General features: G+C 45.9%; 1 protein-coding gene across 1 annotated transcript in view; it reads right to left on the bottom strand.

Annotated features, from left to right (window-relative positions):
- FIGNL2 (fidgetin like 2) overlaps positions 1–8312 on the bottom strand; it is a 71125-nt gene extending 62813 nt beyond the window's left edge. The window contains exon 1 of the mRNA XM_083490011.1: positions 8112–8312. The gene's annotated coding sequence lies outside the window, so the exon portion shown is untranslated. The remainder of the gene's footprint in view (positions 1–8111) is intronic.
- Between the last annotated feature and the right edge of the window lie 13755 nt (positions 8313–22067).

Here is a 22067-nt window from a genome sequence, read left to right as displayed (position 1 = left end):
CCTCGCAAGAAAAGGGAAAAATTGACAGCTATGACTCTGGACCACCCTCCCCACAAAAAGCTTAACAACTCTTATCAACTCCCACCAAAAAAGATCAACAACTCTTGGCAATGACAATGGGTAGATCACCGCCAGGTTTTTTTATAGTGGGAATAGGTTGCAGTCTCTTGGGAGTTTGACGTGCCTGGTCTAAGGGATTGAGACTTTATAATCAGACTACTGGGCCCAAAAATTGTTCTCAAAGGATTGGGGGGGGGATGAAATAGGAGAGGTAATTCAGAATTCATTTGAAATTCTGGAACAAGAGGGAGACAGACTAAAATTGCAGAGCTTTGAAAAACTGAAAAAGAAAGTGCGAGATTGGCTCCATTATTATCAAATAATGGAGGCATATAATTTGGACAAAAAAGTTGGTTTCCAGGTGGAAAAATCAAAATTGGAAACTGAATTGTTAGATTCCAAAATCAAGAATTTGTCAAAAATGTATAACTTGCTGTTGAAATGGAACACTCAGGGTGAAACGGTGAAATCAGCTATGATCAAATGGGCACAAGATGTCGGACATAATATAATGATGGCTGACTGGGAACAGTTATGGACCACAGGTATGAAATTTACGGCATATAATGCCTTAAGAGAAAACTTAATGAAAATGATTTATAGGTGGTACATGACACCAGTCAAGCTTGCAAAAATTTACCATTTGCCCGAAAATAAATGTTGGAAATGTAATGAGACTGAAGGTACATTCTTTCACCTTTGGTGGACATGCCCAAGGATTAAGACATTCTGGGAGATGATTTATAATGAAATGAAAAAGGTATTCAAATATACCTTCCTGAAGAAACCAGAGGCCTTTCTCCTGGGCATGGTCGGCCAATTGGTGCCAAAGAAGGATAGAACTTTTTTTATGTATGCTACAACAGCAGCAAGAATACTCATCGTGAAGTATTGGAAGACACAAGATTTACCCACCCGGGAAGAATGGCAGATGAAGTTGATGGACTATATGGAATTGGCGGAAATGACTGGCAGAATCCGAGACCAGGGAGAAGAGTCGGTGGAAGAAGATTGGAAAAAGTTTAAAGACTATTTACAGAAATACTGTAAAATTAAAGAATGTTAGAAAAATGTCAGAATGAAGTTATACGGCTTTAGTAGAAATATTATAAGGAATTAAGTATAGATAGGTTAATAGAGTATTAAAGGGAAAAATAAGGTTAGAATGAGTTAAGATAATTATAGGATTGAAAACAGGGGAGGATGGAAAGGAATTGCTGAAATAACTAACAGAAGTGGAATACGAAAAGGGAGGTGCGAGGAGGTCGTGGAAATAAGTGAATGAAAGATGGGATAACGAAATTGGTTGATTTATTTTATTGTCTTAATCTTGTTTTCTTAATTCGATGTGTTGTATTGTATTGTCTTTCTTTTTCTTTTTTTTCTTTTAGTGTTTTCGGAAAAATAATAAATATTATTTAAAAACAACAACAGAACTCATTTGCCCCATTTTTTATTTATTTGAACTACAGTTGTATCTTTGTTCCCAAACAGAATGCATTCCAGGAGTCCGTTCGACTCCAGGAACCGTTCGAAAACCAAGGCGCGGCTTCCAACTGGCTGCAGGAGCGTCCTGCAGCCAATCAGAAGCCGTACCGGACATTCGGCTTCCCAAAATAGTTGGAAAACCGGAACACTCACTTCCGGGTTTTGGTCATTCAGGAGCCAAGGCATTTGAGATCCAAGGTATGACTGTACTCTAAAATGTATCTTAGATGTGCCTTGTGACCAGTGTTTGAAATCTACCAGGTGCCAGGGGCATTTTGCACCTGTCTCTCAACCACTTACGACCAAGTTAAGATGCCTGGGCACAAGGATGGTGCGTGATGTTTCCATGATCTGAAGGTACATGCCTTGGAACGTGACTGTTTTCACACACTAGCAACCCACCCTGTAGAATTCTATCTCTTATATTTTAGCTACACAATCAGAATGAGTTTCGGAAAACGAAAAATCGTATTGAGAAGTTCGACTTTGGAGCCGTTTTGGCTCCCAGATGGCAACTAGGCATTGTGTTTTGGCGGCCGTAACCCTGGTTTAAGGAGCCATTTGGCGCCTAGTTTATACATCTGAGTTTCTAACGCTGTTTAGTGAGATAACGCTGCTTGGCTTATTCTCAGCCCTAACAATTCGCAACGCGGAAGGTTGTGCTACCGCGGCAATGCTACCGAGTTGACATATTGACATGAGGTTCTTCCGCTGCAACCCTTCCAGACTCCCAAAGCTCTCTTTCCTGGGGAGTCGCTACCAAGTTAAACCCACATCAACAAACACTGCAAAAGCAGGCTTCGTTTGTGTGTGACGGGAACAGCCTCCCACACTCTTCCCCCCCCCCAAGGCCCCTAGAAAAAAGGTTGGCTTTCACCTAAAGTCCTGCAGTGTTTGCAAGTAACTTTGGGGAGCACAAACTGTTGTGGCTGCCTTGATGTTTTCTCCAGGACTGATTGAACACTCCTATCCATGACAAGCTAAGCAGCAGCAACAGAAAACTAACATTTCTATCCATGAAACAGAAACACAGGCAGAAGGAAAGCTCTCTGTGTGCCCCCTTCTCTCTCTCTTAATAGAATCCTTGTCAAACTGGCTCCACAAGCAGCACTTGCCGGCCTTAAGATGCTATTATTAAAAATACCAACTCTTAAGAGTCTGCCAGAGAGGTGCGGGAGAAGCGGGTAGAAAACAGAGGTCTCCCCAGATAAGCAATTGTTAACATGATCCATATGGTACACAAGTTGCCTTTCTGTTTAACCAAAATGATAATGGCCAAAGAATGCAGGGGAAGGGGAAGGGGGGGTTCCTAGCAGAGAATGGGAGCCGGGACAAAGCCTGCTAGTTAAAGCGTTCTCTGGAGCCGAGTTAAAAGAAAAACTCATTGTGAAAAGGAGCTGCAGCTTTCTGATTCTTTGCAGCTTAAGGAACTGCGCCCACCCCCCACCCCACTCCCTGGCACATCCAAGACCAGGAAGCCCCAGAAGCCAAGGCTCGCTTTTCCTGCGCTAGAAAACAAAACAAAACACCTCGGTTATATGCATGTAAATTCTGGCAGGATTCTTTATTAAAGGTCGCCAGCTACAGAAAACGAACGTAAGGCACGTCATCAATCACAAGTTTTAACTGCATCGCGCAAAACCCCCAAACCGACCATTTTTGGCCTCCGAGCGTCTTTAAGACTTTGCAAGTTGTGTGTTTGAGAAAGACACTGTCCTGCTTCGCTGTACAGCAAACCCCTTTCCAAATGATATTAATACACTATTTGTCAAAAGTAATCCTCAAAGGGCAGCAGGAGAAAAGTATAACCTCATTCATGGTTAATAAATCGTTCATGGTTCATAAATTGATCCAAGGCAAATGCTCAATTTAATAAATGTGTTACACTAGTAAGGTATTCTCCTTATCACTATCCTGGTAATTGCTGAATTCAGAGTAACAGGTTTGCTTGTTTGTTTTTAAAAAGGCAAAACTGTTTCCATTTAGACTTTTCACAAAAATGCTTTAATTTGGAGGGGGGGGGGAATCTCTGTTATCAGGGACAACTGCGCAAAAAAGCTTAAGTACTTATTTTCTTCAAAGTAATTATAGGATGCGCTCTCTTTCATAATCCTTCAAGGATCTGCATCACGGAAAACCCCACTTTTGCAATAAAGTAGCCTTTGTAACAGCATAATCCGAAGCATGCTTATTCAGAAGGTAAATCCCACTGAGATCAACGAGACTTACTCCCAAGTAAACGTGCACAGGATTGCTTCAGTTGAAACAGTGCCTGTCACTTAAATAATGTTTAGTTGATTAGCCATCTGCTTTTAAACCAACTGATTAGATAGAAACACGTTTGCATCTTGTCAAAACCTAAGTACTGTACAGACATCCATTTGTGATACTGAAGGGAGTGCAGGGTAACTTAACAATCAAATGCTTCCACTCATTGTTGCAAGATCATATTTAATGGGGGGGAGGGTTTAAACATCCTTATTACAGTAATGCACCAAAAGCATGATAGCTGTTTGTTTGTTTGTTTGTTTGTTTGTTTGTTTTTAAAGCAAGTGTAGCCTTAACTCAGAATCTCACTGATTATCATTGGTACCAGCAATTAATCAACTAAAACTTTCATTGATCCATCTACTGATTAACCCAATTAAATCCTGCAGCCTCAAGTTTTAACTACTCAGTAGTTACAATATATAATATACAAAACAATCAATTGAAGAACCTTCCTTGTACTGGGCTGCTTTGCCTGCTGACTGAACTGCAGCTATTTGGACAGCCATTGACAATTTACCCCCCCCCCCCCCAAAAAAAAAGAAGAAGTCGCAGTCAAACAAACTGTGGTTGAGTCCACCCTAGTGGTATATAGCACTTTCAGGACTGCAGAAGATAAAATTAGGATAAAAATTAAAACCAGGCAGGCATCTCAACTTAAAAAACTGCAGAATTCACACAAAGCATTCTCTGTCCATATATCCCATATCGGCATAATCAATTTGGTAATTAAAGACAGATCTTCTCACCATTACAGGCACAGCACGTTGGAGATCACTTTCCTTCAGTAAATATGTGCACATTAAACAGAAACAATGCCCGGGCTTCAAAACCCATGGATACATAACCTAGAGGCCATGTTTGGGCTTAGGGTATAGTAATTCTTCCCAGGGGCAATTGGGAGTGGTGGGAGAGGAACATTATTAATATGTCTGCTCGATGGATTCCCGAAGCAGAGAAGAAGGGTTATAAATCTAGGTCAAGCCTACTTTTCAGCATTCCTAGATTTTAACAGCGGAAACACCCACTGGGACCAGCCAGCTTGATCTAACAGAGGGCAGCTGAATTATCTCAGAAAAAAAAAACCTTAGCTGCTCAATGGTGCTTCGCAAAAGCAAGCTCCCCCCACCCTTAAGCAGCATGTTTAAGTCCTGGGGTGTTTAAGTCCATGGGTTCCCATCACCCCCAACCAGCAATTCCCCAATTGTCTCCAACTGATGAGACCTGAAGCCCCATACAAATTCAGGGCAAGGCTGATTTAAAATAATGCCAATGGCAGAAAACACAATCACGGTCACTGTTTTAAGATGATGCTCCTTATGAGCCAGAAATTGGCTCACCTGCTGCTGATGCTTTTCTCCATGCCGCCCCAAGAAAAGGGGGGCACTGAATGATACAGAGCAAGCAGCTTCTCCTACAGCCAAACTGGTGCCTTCCAGATACAGTTGTACCTTGGGTTACATACGCTTCAGGTTACAGACTCCGCTAACCCAGAAATAGTACCTTGGGTTAAGAACTTTGCTTCAACATGAGAATAGAAATCGTGCAGCAGCGGCGTGGCAGCAGCAGGAGGCCCCATGAGCTAAAGTGGTGCTTCAGGTTAAGAACAGTTTCAGGCTAAGAGCGGACCTCCAGAACGAATTAAGTTCTTAACCCGAGGTACCACTGTACTGCTGAACTGCAACTCCCATCGACTCTGACCATAGGCCCTGCTGGAGGAGAGTTGGAAGTCCAATAATCTCTGGCATAGGCTCCATATACATTCCTTAATTTGAAGTTAGTAGAGAAAACACAGTGCTCAAAATTTGCCACCCTTCCCGTCCACAACAACGGGGAGCCATCATATATGTGGCACCCTCCCTGTGGAACGCCTTCCCATCAGATGTCTAGGAGATAAAGAACTACACAACTTTTAGAAGACATCTGAAAGCAGCCCTGCATTGGGAAATTTTTAATGTTGGGCATTTTATTATGTTTTTATATGTGTTGGAAGCCACCCAGAGGGGCTGGGGTATAAATAATAACATTGCTGTTATTGTTATTTGCAAGAGGTAAAGGTAAAGGGACCCCTGACCATTAGGTCCAGTCGTGGCCGACTCTGGGGTTGCGGCACTCATCTTGCTTTATTGGCCGAGGGAGCCGGCGTACAGCTTCCGGGTCATGTGGCCAGCATGACTAAGCCGCTTCTGGCGAACCAGAGCAGTGCATAGAAACGCCATTTACCTTCCCGCCGGAGCGGTACCTATTTATCTACTTGCACTTTGATGTGCTTTCAAACTGCTAGGTTGGCAGGAGCAGGGACCAAGTAATGGGAGCTCACCCCGTCGCGGGGATTCGAACCGCCAACCTTCTGATCGGCAAATCCTAGGCTCTGTGGTTTAACCCACAGCGCCAACAAATAGGGATTAATCAGAGCAACCTAAGCTTTCCTTTAGGGATTCCAGGAGGACTTTTCCCCCCAACGGCATCTTCTCCTTTGCAGCCTCCATAAGCTACATGCACGCATGTGCATTTTTGAAAGCTGCCTCACACACACACACATGCATGCATGCATGCGAATAACAGGCTATGAAGCACTCAAGAATCAAATACTTGAAGGGGCCCCCAGAGATGATCCCCATCCCCTCCTCCCCTTCCCCTGCCTGGGGTCGCATTTCTAGAGTGTGCAAAATAATGTCATGGATGATGGGAGAGACTCTGCCTCAAACTGACATTGTTTGAAGCCGCTCTGCATGCTCCCTGCAAGTTGGGCTAATTGACAACTCACTAAACCCACAACCTGAGGGGATTTTCAAAGGCAATCAATAGGAGATGCATGTGCAGCCCAGGGAGGCGCCCGGTTTTTTAAGCCCCCCGCCCCCTCCCTCCCACCGCCTGCAAGCGAGGGACCCTGGACGGTGGCAAAGAAAAGGGAACAGCCACTGCCACGCTGAATCAAAATTCCTCCAGAGACGGCTGCTTCTCTCGCCCCAGGGGTCAGGGCAGACACAGCATCCAAACAAAGGGCCCTGGTTTCTGGTTGCCCCCAAATATACCCGTGTTTGCTCCCTGCTCTCCAACTGGCGCTAAATAAATGTACACAAACGCACTCACACAGAAGCCGAGCATCTTCCCCCCACCCCACCCGGTTCCCTTTAAAAGCCCTACATTGCCCTCATCCAGAGACATCTCTCCATAGTCCACTAGTTCTTCAGTTTCCACAAACCTATAACTTCCACGGCCCTTCCCGAGCCCCCCAGATGGCTCAAGCTGCTGCCCCACTTCCGAAAGGCAATCCACGCGCAATAGGGGACATCTCCCAGCCCCGGACACGCACAGAGCGAGCCTCCCGAAGACCCACAAGCCGTGCAGGCGAGGTCTCTCTCCCCGCCCCACAAGCCCCGGCGACCTTTGCTCTTGCGCGCAGGGTTTGTGCCCCGACGGCACGAGAATAATCCGCAAACCCGCACCCCCTCCCAGTGAAAAATGACACACACACACCCTTTGCTTCCCAGAGAGTCATGTCGCCAGAACAGTAATCTAGATATTGAGGGCGATCAGGAGATTCCCCACCCCCACCAGCGATCTAGGAGGTTTCGCGTCTGGCACGACATAAAAGGTCGCGCGTAAAATCCACGAGGGGAACCCTGTCACCAGGCGCAAGCCTACAGCGCGCAACGTAAACACAGGAGCTTCAGACACTCTTGTTTTTTGACCAAAAAAAGGGGGGGGGAGCAAAAAAACCCCACTCCCTCAACACGCGTCTCAGCCCCCCCCGGGCAGTTTTTCAAAGCAAAGTACCCCCCCCCACCCACCCATGTATGTGTGTTCTCACCTCACGGCTGCCAACTTGAATAAAATATTGGGGGTCGGGTGGGGAAGCTGTCCCCCGCACAATCGATCGCACGACACACCGTTTGAATGGCAATGCCCATCAACTTGGGTGCGGGGCGCCCCCTCAAATATTTTATGGGGGATCGAAGACCTCTCGCCCCCTAGGAGTTGGCTCCACCGCGCAAACGACAACCGGCTAGTTTCCAGGGAAAGGAAGCCTTCGCAGCTGCATGTTTTGGCCGGGGAAACCCAGCCCACCCTACGTTGCCGATGATCCGGTGGATCAGGAGCACACCAGATCCCCAGGGCTCGCCTTCCCGCCCCGACGCGAGGCAGCCCGAGCGCCGTCTCCCACCCCACTCCCTTGCCCCGAGGGAGACTCCGATCCCCATCCCAACCCCTCCGGACGATCTTGGGATCAAGATCCCGGCCCGGCCCGTCGCCTAAGCGGCCCGCTGTCAGCGCCTCGCCCCCTAACTCACCTACTCATCCCGGCGCGTCCCTAGCGGAACCCGGCGCAGCCCCCTGGTCCGTGTGGCCGGGGCGCTGCGGCGGCGCAGGCGGGCGCGGCGCAGCTGTGGGTGGCCGCGGAACTCGGCATCCTCCTGCCGCCGCCCGGCCGGGACAACGCGGAGCCGGAGCCGGGATCTGCTACTGCCTCCGCTGGTCGAGCAGCTCCAGGCTGCGTGCCGCCCTCCGCTTGCCCAGGCAGGCTCTGCGTCTCCCGACCCGCCCCTTTCCCCCATGCGCCCACCCGCCTCTCTCGACGGCTCCACCTCCCTCCCCTTCGGCTCCCGGCTCCAGATTCACCGCCCATTCGATCCCCCCGCCTCCGATGACCTAACCCTTCCCGTCCGTCCAACCGCTCGGGCTTATTATCATCCCTTCGCGCACCAGGCGAGGAGGCGAGGGGAGGTGGCAGCGCGTTGGGCGCGCGGAGAAGCCCCGCAAAATGCTGTCGAAGGCTGCCTACGAAAGAAGGAATTCCTTCTCTTAAAACATCACGGTCAGGTAATCTGGTCAAGTGTGTACACAATTCAAGATATGTAGATATAGATCCATAGGCGTAGCCAGGGGGGTGCATGAAATAAACAAAATACAAAAGTAAATAATCAAAAATACTTCACTAAATGACTGATTGCATGGCAGATAACTCGGTTCTGACCCCAACATAAAGCCTGTGCCCCCAAAAAGAAATCCTGACTAGTAAAGGTAAAGGGACCCCTGACCATTAAGTCCAGTCGTGGCCGACTCTGGGGTTGCAGCGCTCATCTCGCTTTATTGGCCGAGGGAGCCGGCGTACAGCTTCCGCGTCATGTGGCCAGCATGACTAAGCCGCTTCTGGCGAACCAGAGCAGCCGACAGAAACGCCATTTACCTTCCCGCCGGAGCAGTATCTATTTATCTACTTGCACTTTGAGGTGCTTTCGAACTGCTAGGTTGGCAGGAGCAGGGACCAAGCAACAGGAGCTCACCCCATTGTGGGGATTCAAACCACGACCTTCTGATCCCTTCTGATCGGCAAGTCCTAGGCTCTGTGGTTTAACCCACAGCGCCACCCGCGTCCAAAATCCTGACTACACCCATGTATAAAATCCACCTCTCCAAATGTGCTTTGTAGCATTCACTTACATTCACGCAAAGCATTCCTCTTCCTTAGGTAAAGGTAAAGGGACCCCTGACCATTAGGTCCAGTTGTGGCTGACTCTGGGGTTGCGGTGCTCATCTCACTTTATTGGCCAAGGGAGCCAGCGTACAGCTTCCGGGTCATGTGGCCAGCATGACTGAGCCGCTTCTGGCAAACCAGAGCAGCACACGGAAATGCCGTTTACCTTCCCGCTGGAGTGGTACCTATTTATCTACTTGCACTTTGACGTGCTTTCGAACTGCTAGGTTGGCAGGAGCAGGGACCGAGCAACGGGAGCTCATCTTGTCGCGGGGATTCGAACCGCCGACCTTCGGATCAGCAAGTCCTAGGCTCTGTGGTTTAGACCACAGCGCCACCATTTATGCAAAGCATCCCCCCCCTTATGTACCTCTTAACTTCATACCATTGCACCAGATTATACAGAGTCTACATATATCTAGATTGTTATTGTTTGGAGGGTTTTTCAAAACATTATTTCATATAACAAAAGATTTAAAAAAGAAGCCAGACATGGACCGGATAACCTCAACATGACTAGGTAGTCATTTCCTCCTCCTCCTCCTTCTTCTTCTTCTTCTTCTTAAATAATATTAAATTTATATACCACCCTTCTTCAAAAAATCTCAGGGCAGTTCACAGAATAAAATCCTAGTTAAAACACAAGTACCGTATTTTTTGCACCATAACACTCACTTTTTTCCTCCTGTGCGTGTTATGGAGGGAATGCCTACGGGTGGCATGCCTACGGATTTTCATCCTCTAAAAACTACGTGCGTGTTATGGTCAGGTGTGTGTTATAGAGCGAAAAATATGGTAATTAATTCAACCAAAACAATACGCCCCTTCCCATAGATACATTTAAAAGGCTGTAGCATATTAATCAGCTGAAGGCCTGGTTAAAGAGGATTATTTCTGTCTAGTGCCTAAAGACATATAATGAAGGCGCCAGGCAAACCTCCCTGGGGAGATCATTCCACAAACAGGGAGCCACTGCAGATAAGGCCCCGTTCTTGTGTTGCCACACTCCCGACCTCACATGGAGGAGACACACAGAGAAGGGCCTCAGGTTATGAACGCAGATTCTGGGACAGCTTTTGATGCGATTCTGGGGTTGGATTAATTGGCGGATATATAGACTATACTGGGGACTGTAGTGATATTTCAGATTTATCATTGTGTGCTTTCCATTATGTTAGTGATTACTGTTCAGTACAATGTTGTACGGAAACCAAACTGTTCGTAAGAGAAGATTCCGGCAGAGATTGGCACACCGCTGCAGTCAAAATTAGTGGCAGCTTTTGCCTTTGGCCTCGGTGGACGAAGGATCGGGCTTCACATTTACAGGTTGTCTCCATAGAAACAGGAGAGGATCCCCAGAAGGAGGGGCACGGAAGAGGACTGAGCCAGGGAGAAAATTACCCAAGTAACCATTTACTACCAGCATGAATAAAATCCTGTAGGCCTGGAAATGGGGGAATGTGGAACAGACCAGGAAGCAGTACGCAAGAGTAAAAAAACCAAAGGGAAATGGGGAATCAGAACAGGGCCTCAGTCAGAACCAACTGCGAAACCAGTATCTCAGTTGCAAACACTTGTGATTGAAGGCTCAGAACGGAGATACATGGCTTTCCAACTAAGAAAATGGATCTTTGAGACCCAGTGGCGTAGCGTGGGTTGTCAGCACCCGGGGCAAGGCAAGCAATTTGCGCCCCCTAACCCATGGATTTTAGTAGGGGCAGAGAACTGCGAGTGCCAGCGCGCGCCCCCCCCAGATGTTGCACCCGGTGCAGCCGGCCCCCCCTGCACCCCCCACGCTACGCCACTGTTGAGACCAAATCACTGCTGGTGGTGAAGTTATTTCTGTTGTTGTTTTGAAAGCCACAGGCATCTTAGGAAGAACAAAAGCCCAGAATTCTAAACCGAAGGAGTAGCAGGCATGACCCCAAAGGAGACGCTTACAATGCAATCCTAGCTGTGTCTACACAGAAGTAAGTTCCCATGAAGCTTACATCCAGGTAAGGGGGGTTAGGATTGCAGCCACCATATTTTTTTAGTTGGTTGTAACATGGAGGGAAATGATACTGCCCTCACGTAGGAGATTTCCACCTCTGGCAGAGCATAAATCAGGCTTCCTCAACCTCGGCCCTCCAGATGTTTTTGGCCTGCAACTCCCATGATCCCTAGCTAGCAGGACCAGTGGTCAGGGATGATGGGAATTGTAGTCTCAAAACATCTGGAGGGCTGAGGTTGAAGCCTGGCACAAAGGATATTGCGCAAATGTTTTCCCCCCCAATTACAGTGGTTCCTCAGGTTAAGTACTTAATTCTTTCCGGAGGTCCGTACTTAACCTGAAACTGTTCTTAACCTGAAGCACCACTTTAGCTGCTGCTGCCACGCTGCCAGAGCACAATTTCTATTCTCATCCTGAAGCAAAGTTCTTAACCCGAGGTAATATTTCTGGGTTAGCGGATTCTGTAACCTGAAGCGTTTGTAACCTGAAGCGTATGTAACCCGAGGTACCACTGTAAGCACTGCGCCACTACAAGCTTTGAATACTGAAGAATGGCATAGTATGTGGTGCGTTCCAAACCTTGAGGAATTGGAAGATGGGACTTGCTAGCTAGTTAAAGGGGCACAAAAACTCAAGGAAGGGACTGAGAAATAAATGGGCATGCATACAGTCAAATGAATGCCATGGTGAAACGCATTTCCAGACAATAGTACAGTGGTACCTCAGGTTACATATGCTTCAGGTTACATACACTTCAGGTTACAGACTCCGCTAACCCAGAAATAGGTTAAGAACTTTGCTTCAGGATGAGAACAGAAATCGTGCTCCGGCGGCACGGCAGCAGCGGGAGGCCCCATTAGCTAAAGTGGTGCTTCAGGATAAGAACAGTTTCAGGTTAAGAACAGACTTCCAGAACGAATTAAGTACTTAACCCGAGGTACCACTGTAACGTAATTACAATAGTTGATACTGTACCTATTTTACCAAGGTTGCATGAACTGGAAGTTCATCGCTTAAGCCAGGGGTCAGCAAACTTTTTCAGCAGGGGGCCGGTCCACTGTCCCTCAGACCTTGTGGGGGGCCAGAGTATATTTTGTGGGGGAAATGAACAAATTCCTATGCCCCGCAAATAACCCAGAGATGCATTTTAAATAAAAGGACACATTCTATTCATGTAAAAACACGCTGATTCCCGGACCGTCCGTGGGCCGGATTTAGAATGTGATTGGGCCAGATCCAGCCCCTGGGCCTTAGTTTGCCTACCCATGGCTTAAGGGAACAGGACACAGGATTTGGGACAAATTCTGCAATATGATTTAAACAAGCTATGTGGAAACTGGCTGCTGTTTGAGGTGATTGTCCCTTGCTGTGATTGTCGGCGTTTTCTTTTTATATTTGATTTAATACAGGCTTCCTCAGCCAGATGTTTTTGGCCTACAACTCCCGTGATCCCTAGCTAGCAGGACCAGTGATCAGGGATGATGGGAATTGTAGTCTCAAAACATCTGGAGGGCCGAGGTTGAGGAAGCCTGATTTAATACTTTAAGTTGCTGTTTACAGTCATCCCTGGTGTTGAATATGCTTCTGGTTGAGCATTTTCAGGTTACGCTCTGCAGCGACTCGGAAGTAACGGAACGCGTTACTTCCAGGTTTTGCTGCTCGCGCATGCGCAGGCACTCAAAATGACATCACGCGCATGCACGGAAGCAACAAAACACAACCCGCAGTTGCACAGTCGCGTGTTACGTTCTACTCAGGATGCGAACATGGCTCCGGAACGGATCCTGTTCGCATCCAGAGGTACCACTGTATGGGGTTTTATTGCCAGGATGAGAATTAAACAGCATAGTAGCAGCAGCAACCAAGCATCAAATCTTGATTTATTCCAATTCATTAATAATAATAAAAACATCATTTACGAACCAGCGTTATGATTAATAATCCCTTCCCCCGCAACCCCTCCCCTTCCCAATCCCCTTCAAAAGTAACACAATGATCAAAAAGTCTCTGCTGTTTAATTACCTTTCCGTTTGATCAGCCATAGACACCATCAGCAGAAATCTAGGCTGACACCTCCCTGTTAAAACATCAGGTTGATCCTGCGGGGAAGTTGACATTCCTCAGAGCTCATTAGTGGTTTGACAGCAAAAAAAAAAAAAAGAAAGATATGACAATCCCAGGTCCAGGAATTTTATTTTTTATTTTAAAGAAAGAAAGAACATGTGATGGCAGATATTTCCCTCCCCTTCCCCGCCCCGTCCTGGCCTGTTGGTTCACCTGGGGCGGAGGGTGACATATCAACAGCTTAGATTACGTTTCAGTAGGCAATGCACAGCTGTGCTAAGAAAATGCGAGCAGCTTTGCTGCCAAAAAAACTATTAAGCGTCAAGAGTCTCCTGATGAAAGCGAGGCTCTTCCTTGTCCGTAATCCCCCCTTCTTCCTTGCTGGGATGGAATCTCAGGTCCCGAACGAGTGACAAGTGAGGGTTTGAGACACGGGTTACATATGGTTCTGAGTGTCACAACCCCCTGACACTTTTGTTCAAGCTGCAGACATTAATGCTTTTAGCTCAAGAGGTTCGTAGCATGTTGGTCAAAGAACGGTCACACTTAACAGTCATTCCTTCTAATTGATGGGCCTATTAAGACCCACTTTATAGCTGTGCCGCTATTCAGGAAACAGAGCTTGGTGTCACTGCCGATAGCTCACTAAAACATCTAGTTCAGGGCCCCGCCGTGAGGAATGGGAAGGCAAATAATGCAAAATATGATGACCTCTAAAGCTCTATTCAGCCTGGACCCAGCGCTCAGGCTTCTTCCACCTTTATGTTCCATCACAACTTCTAAAATGAATCCGGAATTCTTTTAAATTAGGGCTGCCATTTTCCCGGAATTTCAAAGGCAGAATTGACATCCAAGGGGAATATCCAAAATGTGTTCCTACTTTGAAATTCATCTCTTCCCGAGGATTCACTAAAGCCCAACACCTGTGTGTGTGTTACAGAAATCATACAAGACATTTAATTCAAAATGGCATGTGGCAGCTAGAGATGTGATTTATTAATTAACGTATCGTTACCTGGCCCCATGTCCTTGGGATGAGGGAGGTGACACAACTTTCCTGAGAAGAAGGATTGATGCTTAAACTACTTTGATAATTTATTTATAAATTGCTGTCGATTAAAAAAAATAATCAGAGCAGTTTAGAATAATTGTACATAAAACCATACAATAAAAAACATACCGAAAAGTTAAAATGTAGTATGACATTTGCCTGGCTTCATATAATAAAATACTTTTATTTTCTCAGGTTTTAATTATTGTGGCTGGTTTTTATGAGCTGCTTTCGAATGGCTGCTGTTACACTATGTATTGCTTTATGCTGTTTTCTCTGTTTTATCGAGTAGGTAGGTAATAATAATAATAATAATAATAATAATAATAATAATAATAATAAATAATTTTATTTATATCCCGCCCTCCCCAGCCGAAGCCGGGCTCAGGGCGGCTAACAACAATAAAACAGTACAAAAGTACAACATAAACAACATTCTAAAATCATTCATTATAAAAATTAATGCCATTTTACTGCATTTTTAATAATAACTTAAAATCAGAAATCAGCTAACCATCGTGGAAGGATATATTCTCAACTGCCCTCATAAGCTTGATGGAATAGAAAAGTTTTCAGAAGGCGTATAAAAATTGAAACAGGCGGCGATCGATGAATCTCTGTTGTCAAATTATTCCACAATACTGGGCTGATGACGCTTAAAGATGTGTTTCTTGTTGTTGTCAAATGAGATTTGCCAACACGAGGGACAATCCAGTTCATCTATGTGGCTCAGCTGGTATATAAGGCTTCAGGTAGCCCTCAAGATATAGGGGTCTCCTAACAACTCTTAGCAAACTACAGCTCCCAGAATTCTTTGGGGGAAGCCATGGCCGCCTCAAGCGGTATAATAGTGCTTTAAAAATATGGTGTGAATGTGATCTTGGGGACACAAAAAGGGTGTGGTGTGTGGGTGTATGTTGGAATGGGTCTGTGATGTCGGCTGGCTAAAGGTAAAGGGACCCCTGACCATTAGGTCCAGTCTTGGCCAACTCTGGGGTTGCGGCGCTTATCTCGCTTTATTGGCTGAGGGAGACGGCATACAGCTTCCGGGTCATCTGGCCAGCATGACTAAGCCGCTTCTGGCAAACCAGAGCAGCGCACGGAAACGCCGTTTATCTTCCCGCTGGAGCGGTACCTATTGATCTACTTGCACTTTGATGTGCTTTCGAACTGCTAGGTTGGCAGGAGCAGGGACCAAGCAACGGGAGCTCACCCCGTCGCGGGGATTCGAACCGCCAACCTTCTGATCGGCAAGCCCTAGGCTCTGTGGTTTAACCCACAGCGCCACCTGCATCCCTCAGTCAGCTGGCTTAACTTCTGCTAAAAGAATCTAACTGGGGGAGTGTAGCAAAGTGAAGAGGACTTTTGTTCAAAGCAATTCAGGAGCAGCTCACTGCGTCTCACGAATAAGGCACAATTTTGCGCAACAAAAGCAGAAGTCTCTGGGAGACGGAACAGAAGGACACACATCACACAGAATGTGGCGCAAACTGCATCAGCTCCTCACATAGGAGCCAACTCTCCCAATAAAATATTTGAGTGGGCCTTGCGCCACCCCCCAAAGTTGATGGGCGTTGCCATTCAAATGGTGTGCATGCCCCATGTCTTGTGATCAGTTATGGAGGGCGAGGCTTACCTGGCCACTCCCCCAATATTTTATTCATGTTGTCACCCCTGCAGCTATGGCCTTAAGCCAACATTTCCCTAATATCTCCTAGCTGGGTCTTGGGTCTTTCTGGATATTAAACTTGGGTGTGTTTTCCACACTCCTGCTCAACATGTGGGATGTATCATCACTGAAGCAGTCAAGTACAACATTTTCTTGTTGCCTAGAGTGGACACGCAGGGGGATGTGGCTCCAGGCAAGGAGGACTTCTTGTCATACCTGTTCTGGAGCCTCCTCACCTTGCGTGTAACCAGGTAGATGGCCGTGATCATGGATGGATTTAGGTTTGATGAGGCCCTAAGCTACTGAAGGTAATGGGGCCCTTTATATATCCAGCTGTCCTTTGTCAACAACAAGCTGCCACTGTTTTTTGTGTTGAATATATGCTATATGGTAATTTATGGACCTAATAGGTATCTAAAGCCATTTGCACATAATAAAATAGGTATTTTTTCAAAGTAGTTGTTGAACTGAAATCTGGAACAGATTAAGTTTGAGAACTAAGGTACCACTGTACAGTCATGCCTCGGGATGAATATGCTTCAGCATAAATATTTTCGGGTTGCGTTCTACAGCGACCCAGAAGTAACAGAGTGCATTACTTCCGGGTTTCGCCGCTCACGCATGCGCAGACGCTCAAAATGACATCACGTGCATGCACGGAAGCGGCGAAACGTGACACGCGCAGTCGCGTCTTACATTCGCTTCAGAATGCGAACGGGACTCTGGAACGGATCCCGTTCGCATCCAGAGGTACCACTGTATATAGAAATGAGCAAACCAGTGATATTTTAGGGAGCAAGCGAGCAGGCAGGGACCATTACAGTGCTATATCGGTTTAAGAACAGTCCTGTTTATGAAAGATTCGGTTTACGAACTCTGCAAAACTGGAAGTAGTGTCCCGGTTTGCAAAGTTTACCTCGGTCTAAGAATGGAATCTGAACGGTGGAAGGGCACCGGTGGTGGGAGGCCTCATTAGGGAAAGCGCGCCTCAGTTCAAGAATGGTTTTGGTTTAAGAACGGACTTCCGGAAACGATTAAGTAAATCATGGTATCTCTGTACTTACATCATAGGAGCCTACACAACACAAAACACTGTTGCTGTATGCATGTTTTATTTTATTTTATTTTTTATCTTATATTTGGGAAATGTATATCCAGGTGTTTTTTTCCTTTAAATTTTTCGGGGGCCCCTAAGAGAGTGGGGCCCTAAGCTATAGCTTGTTTGGCTTATACCTAAATCTGGCACTGGGCGTGACCCTAGCAGATCCTGTAAAAGGGCTAGCCACGCAGCCATCTTCCCTTACAGTGGTACCTCGGGTTACACACTTAATTCGTTCCGGAGGTCTGTTCTTAACCTGAAACTGTTCTTAACCTGAAGCACCACTTTAGCTAATGGGGCCTCCTGCTGCTGCCATGCTGCCGCCGCGCGATTTCTGCTCTCATCCTGAAGCAAAGTTCTTAACCTGAGCTACTATTTCTGGGTTAGTGGAGTCTGTAACCTGAAGCGTTTGTAACCTGAAGCATATGTAACCTGAGGTACCACTGTATTTCCATTTTCTACTTTCGCACTTCTCTCTTGGACCTCCTCTCCTGGTTCTTAGCCAGCACATAGCTCATCTGTTCTACGAGGCAGAAAGTCCAAAGCTTACCTCAGAATTCTTTGCTCTACAAATGTAACTGTAACCACAAGATAAAGTTTGCCTTCGGATTACTGCTGTGAACTGAATGTAAGTAAACTTTTCTCTTACTTTTAAAGAAGATTGTCGTGTTATTATTATTATAAAAGGGGAAACTTACCAGGAACAATCCAGACTGGATTGCTTAATTTAAATGATTGAAACGTATCCATCAACTTGCTTCCAGCAATCTGCAAGGGATGTGCTCTGCTGCTTGCTCACTAGTGTGAGTGAGGAGGGATAATATTGAATCCATATATCCTCTCCTACCTTCCTCAACATTCCCACAACATGCCTATATAGATGTGTGTGTTTGTGTGTCCATTCAATCAGCTTCCAGGACAATAAGCAAACGTCCGCCTTGCAACTGTAGGGTAGCCCAATTATTGCTGCCTCCTGGCATCTCCCGTTTGTCCAATCAGTCAAGGCTCAAGGATAGGACTTGGCTGTCCAGGCAATGAGCGTGCTTCTGTCTCTATCCCCCTGTAGCTGTCAGCAATTGTGCTGGCTACATTAGAGAATCCCAGAGTGTCTTCCCTTGTTCTCTTGTCACTGCCTTTATGTCAGCGGAGAGAAGGGGAATCAATGTTGCGTTGGGCTTCCTTGCTCCCACAGGCGTCACAGGGAGGAGGCATCCAAGACAGAGCTTAATTTTCTAAGACACATTTCAGACTTTTGCGCAGGTTCGGGACTCGGTGCCTTAAGCTATGAGGAAGGAGACAAACATGCTCAAGATTTCCGTAGGATTATTGCACCTCGGTTTCAGCTGCTACAGAATGGCCCAGGTTGCATTTAACAAAGGCACATTAAAAAACAAAACACCATGTACAGTGGAACCTCAGTTTTCAAGCATCTCGGAAGCAAAACGTTTCGGTTTCCGAACACCGAAAACCCGAAAGTTATTACTTCCGTTTTTGAACTCGCCTCGGAAGTCAAACCGTCTTCCAGAACAGATTACGTTCGACAACCGAGGTTCCACTGGATAGTTTAAAGTTTTCTAATGATAACAAGTTCCCCTTCCATGACAGATGTCTCATTCGTACCTTTTCTGGGTGGTTAAAACATGGGTAGGCAAATTAAGGCCCGGGGGCCGAATCCGGCCCAATCGCCTTCTCAATCCAACCTGCGGACGGTTCAGGAATTAGTGTGTTTTTACATGAGTAGAATGTGTGCTTTTATTTAAAATGCATCTCTGGGTTATTTGTGGGGCATAGGAATTCCTTCATATATATTTTTTCAAAATATAGTCTGGCCTCCCCACAAGGTCTGAGGGACAGTGGACCGGCCCCCTGCTGAAAAAGTTTGCTGACCCCCTGGTTAAAACAAGGAGGAGGGTGGCAGCGTCAAACAAGCCTTGTCTTCAGGAAGTCCTTCACCAGCATATTATTTATTTATTTATTTATTTATTTATTTATTTATTTATTTATTTATTTTATATACTGCCCTTCATCCCAAGATCACAGGGTGGTTTGCAGTATAAAACAGTGTTTCCCAATCTTGGGTCTCTGGTTCAGTTTTAGGACTACAATTCCCATCATTTCTGACCACTGGTCTTGATAGCTAGGGATGATGGGAGTTGTAGTCCAAAAACTGCTGGAGACCCAACCCAAGTTTTGGGGAAAAAACACTGGTATAAAAGTACAAAGCACACAACATAACAACAGCAAACACAATACCCACCCCCCCAAAAATACACACATAGTGTTGATGGTAGCACACGCCAAGGCACACACTAGTGCAAGAATCACAAAAACGCTATATGTAGCAGGGACACTGTTAACTGCTTTGGACTGAAATGTGAAAACAAGACTAGAAGCGGTTATTAAAGCAGATAATGAAGGCAGAATCTGGGTCGGTTTATATGTCATTTGAAGGCAAAAATTCCAGATAATTTTTTTCCTCCTGTTTATTGCAAAAATCCTGACTTCTCTCCAAACTACAGAGGAGAGGCAACCACTGTGATGACGAGGCACTAAGGGTGAGCTGTCAGTTGTGCATATCTCACAAATTACCAGCTCCATATGAGAAAATCTCCTAAAAGACACAAGTCTGATTACACCATGTGTTTGCCCTAGGGAACACCAACAACCATGAACTGGGAGGTGCAGCTTTCAGATTTGAATATGGACTGCTCCCAGTCTTGCAGATTGCAAACAGCCCCTCTTCTAAAAAGGGACTCACAAGAGATCAAAGATCTAGCATTGCCTAGTTTCTTGCTCTGAGGTATGTGTGTGATGATTAAACTAGGATCAAGAAGACCACCAGAAAGATCATAGTACTGTACCGTCGTACCTCGGAGGTCAAGCATAATCCATTCCGGAAGTCCATTCAACTTCTGAAACGTTTGACTTCCAAAGCACAGCTTCCGATTGGCTGCAGGAAGCTCCTTCAGCCAATCAGAAGCCCTGTCGGACATTCAGCTTCCAAAAGAATGTTCAAAAACTGGAACACTCACTTCCGGTTTTCGATTGTTTGGGAGTCAAAACGTTCGACTCCCAAGGCGTTCAGGAGCCAAGGTATGACTGTACTACAGTGTTCATTAAAAGAAAAATTCCCAGCTCACACCTAGGTGGTCTTTCATCTTGCCAATTTATTTTCAAGTGCTATGCCAGAGTGGCAAGTTGATTAACAGTTTATGTGGCCTGAGCTAATTTCATTTGTCTGATTTATTAACGTTACATAAAGTTTGTGTTGGGTGGTTGATTTAACACTCTCTCTTCTTATTGCTCCCCAGAGAGGGAAAATTGGGGTGTGCTTTTCAACCTCTCACAAGTATGAATGCATCTGCATGCTTAACAAATATCACTGTGCCACTAATTGGGGGGAAATGTGGTGTGTCAGTGCAGTGCCAAGCTTTTCTTCGAATTCCAAATTCTTCTGCTGACATAGCTCACAAATTAAGCAAGGCAGAGTCGTTCTTCCCATAGCAGTGTGATAAAAAGAAGGTGGGAAAATATGGCAATTTATTTAATGTGCATGGTGCCTCTCTTCATTTAAGGAACAGAGAAAGCCTCGTGTGGTCTGTAATGGTGAGAACACTCCAAGACAAATGACTCTGGAATCCAAGGCAATTGACTCACTTACAGCACAGTTTTAGCCATGAACTCGGGCTTGCATGAGAGGGTAAAAAGCAATAATAAAGGTTTATTTGCTTACGTTCAAAGCAAGAGGAAGAACACACAAGTAATAATAAATAAAATAAAATAAAATTTTATTTATACCCTGCCCTTCCTAGTTTAAAAACCAGGCTCAGGGCGGCTAACAGCAAATATAAAACATTGATTAAAATACGACTTAGAAACAGTAGAAATTAGTAGATCCCTTGTGTGGAGACGATGAAGAAATGCTGTTGGGTGACAGAGAAAAGGTGGAATTGCTCAACGCCTGTTTTGCCTCTGTCTTCACCCAAATGGAAAGCAGTGCTCAAACCTGGTGATAACAAAATAAATGATGCAAAGAGGGAGTTGCCGCCCAAGATAGGAAAAGAGGTGGTAAAGGAACACTTAGCAACTTTAAATGAATTTAAATCTCCATGGCCTGATGAGCTGCGTCCAAGGGTACTAAAGGAGCTTGAAGATGTAATCTCAGAGCCTCTGTCTATTGTTGTTAGTTGATATGGGCGAATGAAGGAAGCAATGAGTTAAGAGAGGAACACCAGAAGAAGATTTTGGATTTGATATCCCGCTTTATCACTACCCGAAGGAGTCTCAAAGCGGCTAACAATCTCCTTTTCCCTTCCTCCCCCACAACAAACACTCTGTGAGGTGAGTGAGGCTGAGAGACTTCAGAGAAATGTGACTAGCCCAAGGTCACCCAGCAGCTGCATGTGGAGGAGCGGGGAATCGAACCCGGTTCACCAGATTACAAGTCCACCACTCTTACTACACCACACTGGCTCTCACCAGTGGTGAGAAGGAGTCGGGGGCCAAGCCCATTGTTTCCTTCGACTATATTAAAATAATATCCAACAATATAAACATGGAATCCACAGTTGCACCCAAAGCCAATAGATAGCAGGATTGAGGGATGCCATTTCATTGACTGGTCTCGAGAGCAGAACTGAAGTTCTTGATAACAGTTTGGGACGAACTTCAGAAAGAAAAGAAATAGAAGAAAACTGTTTTCTGAGAAATTTTGGCTGAACCCTAGTATTACAAATACAGTGGTACCTCACAAGACAAATGCCTCGCAAGACGGAAAACCCGCTAGACGAAAGGGTTTTCCGTTTTGGAGGCGCTTCGCAAGACAAATTTCCCTATGGGCTTGCTTCGCAAGTCGACAGCCCATAGGGAAATATCCGGGACAGCGGGGAAGCGCAG

Source organism: Podarcis liolepis, assembly GCF_965112155.1.
Source record: "Podarcis liolepis genome assembly, chromosome: 2".
Lineage (NCBI taxonomy): Eukaryota > Metazoa > Chordata > Lepidosauria > Squamata > Lacertidae > Podarcis > Podarcis liolepis.
This window is presented reverse-complemented; position numbering and strand designations above follow the sequence as displayed.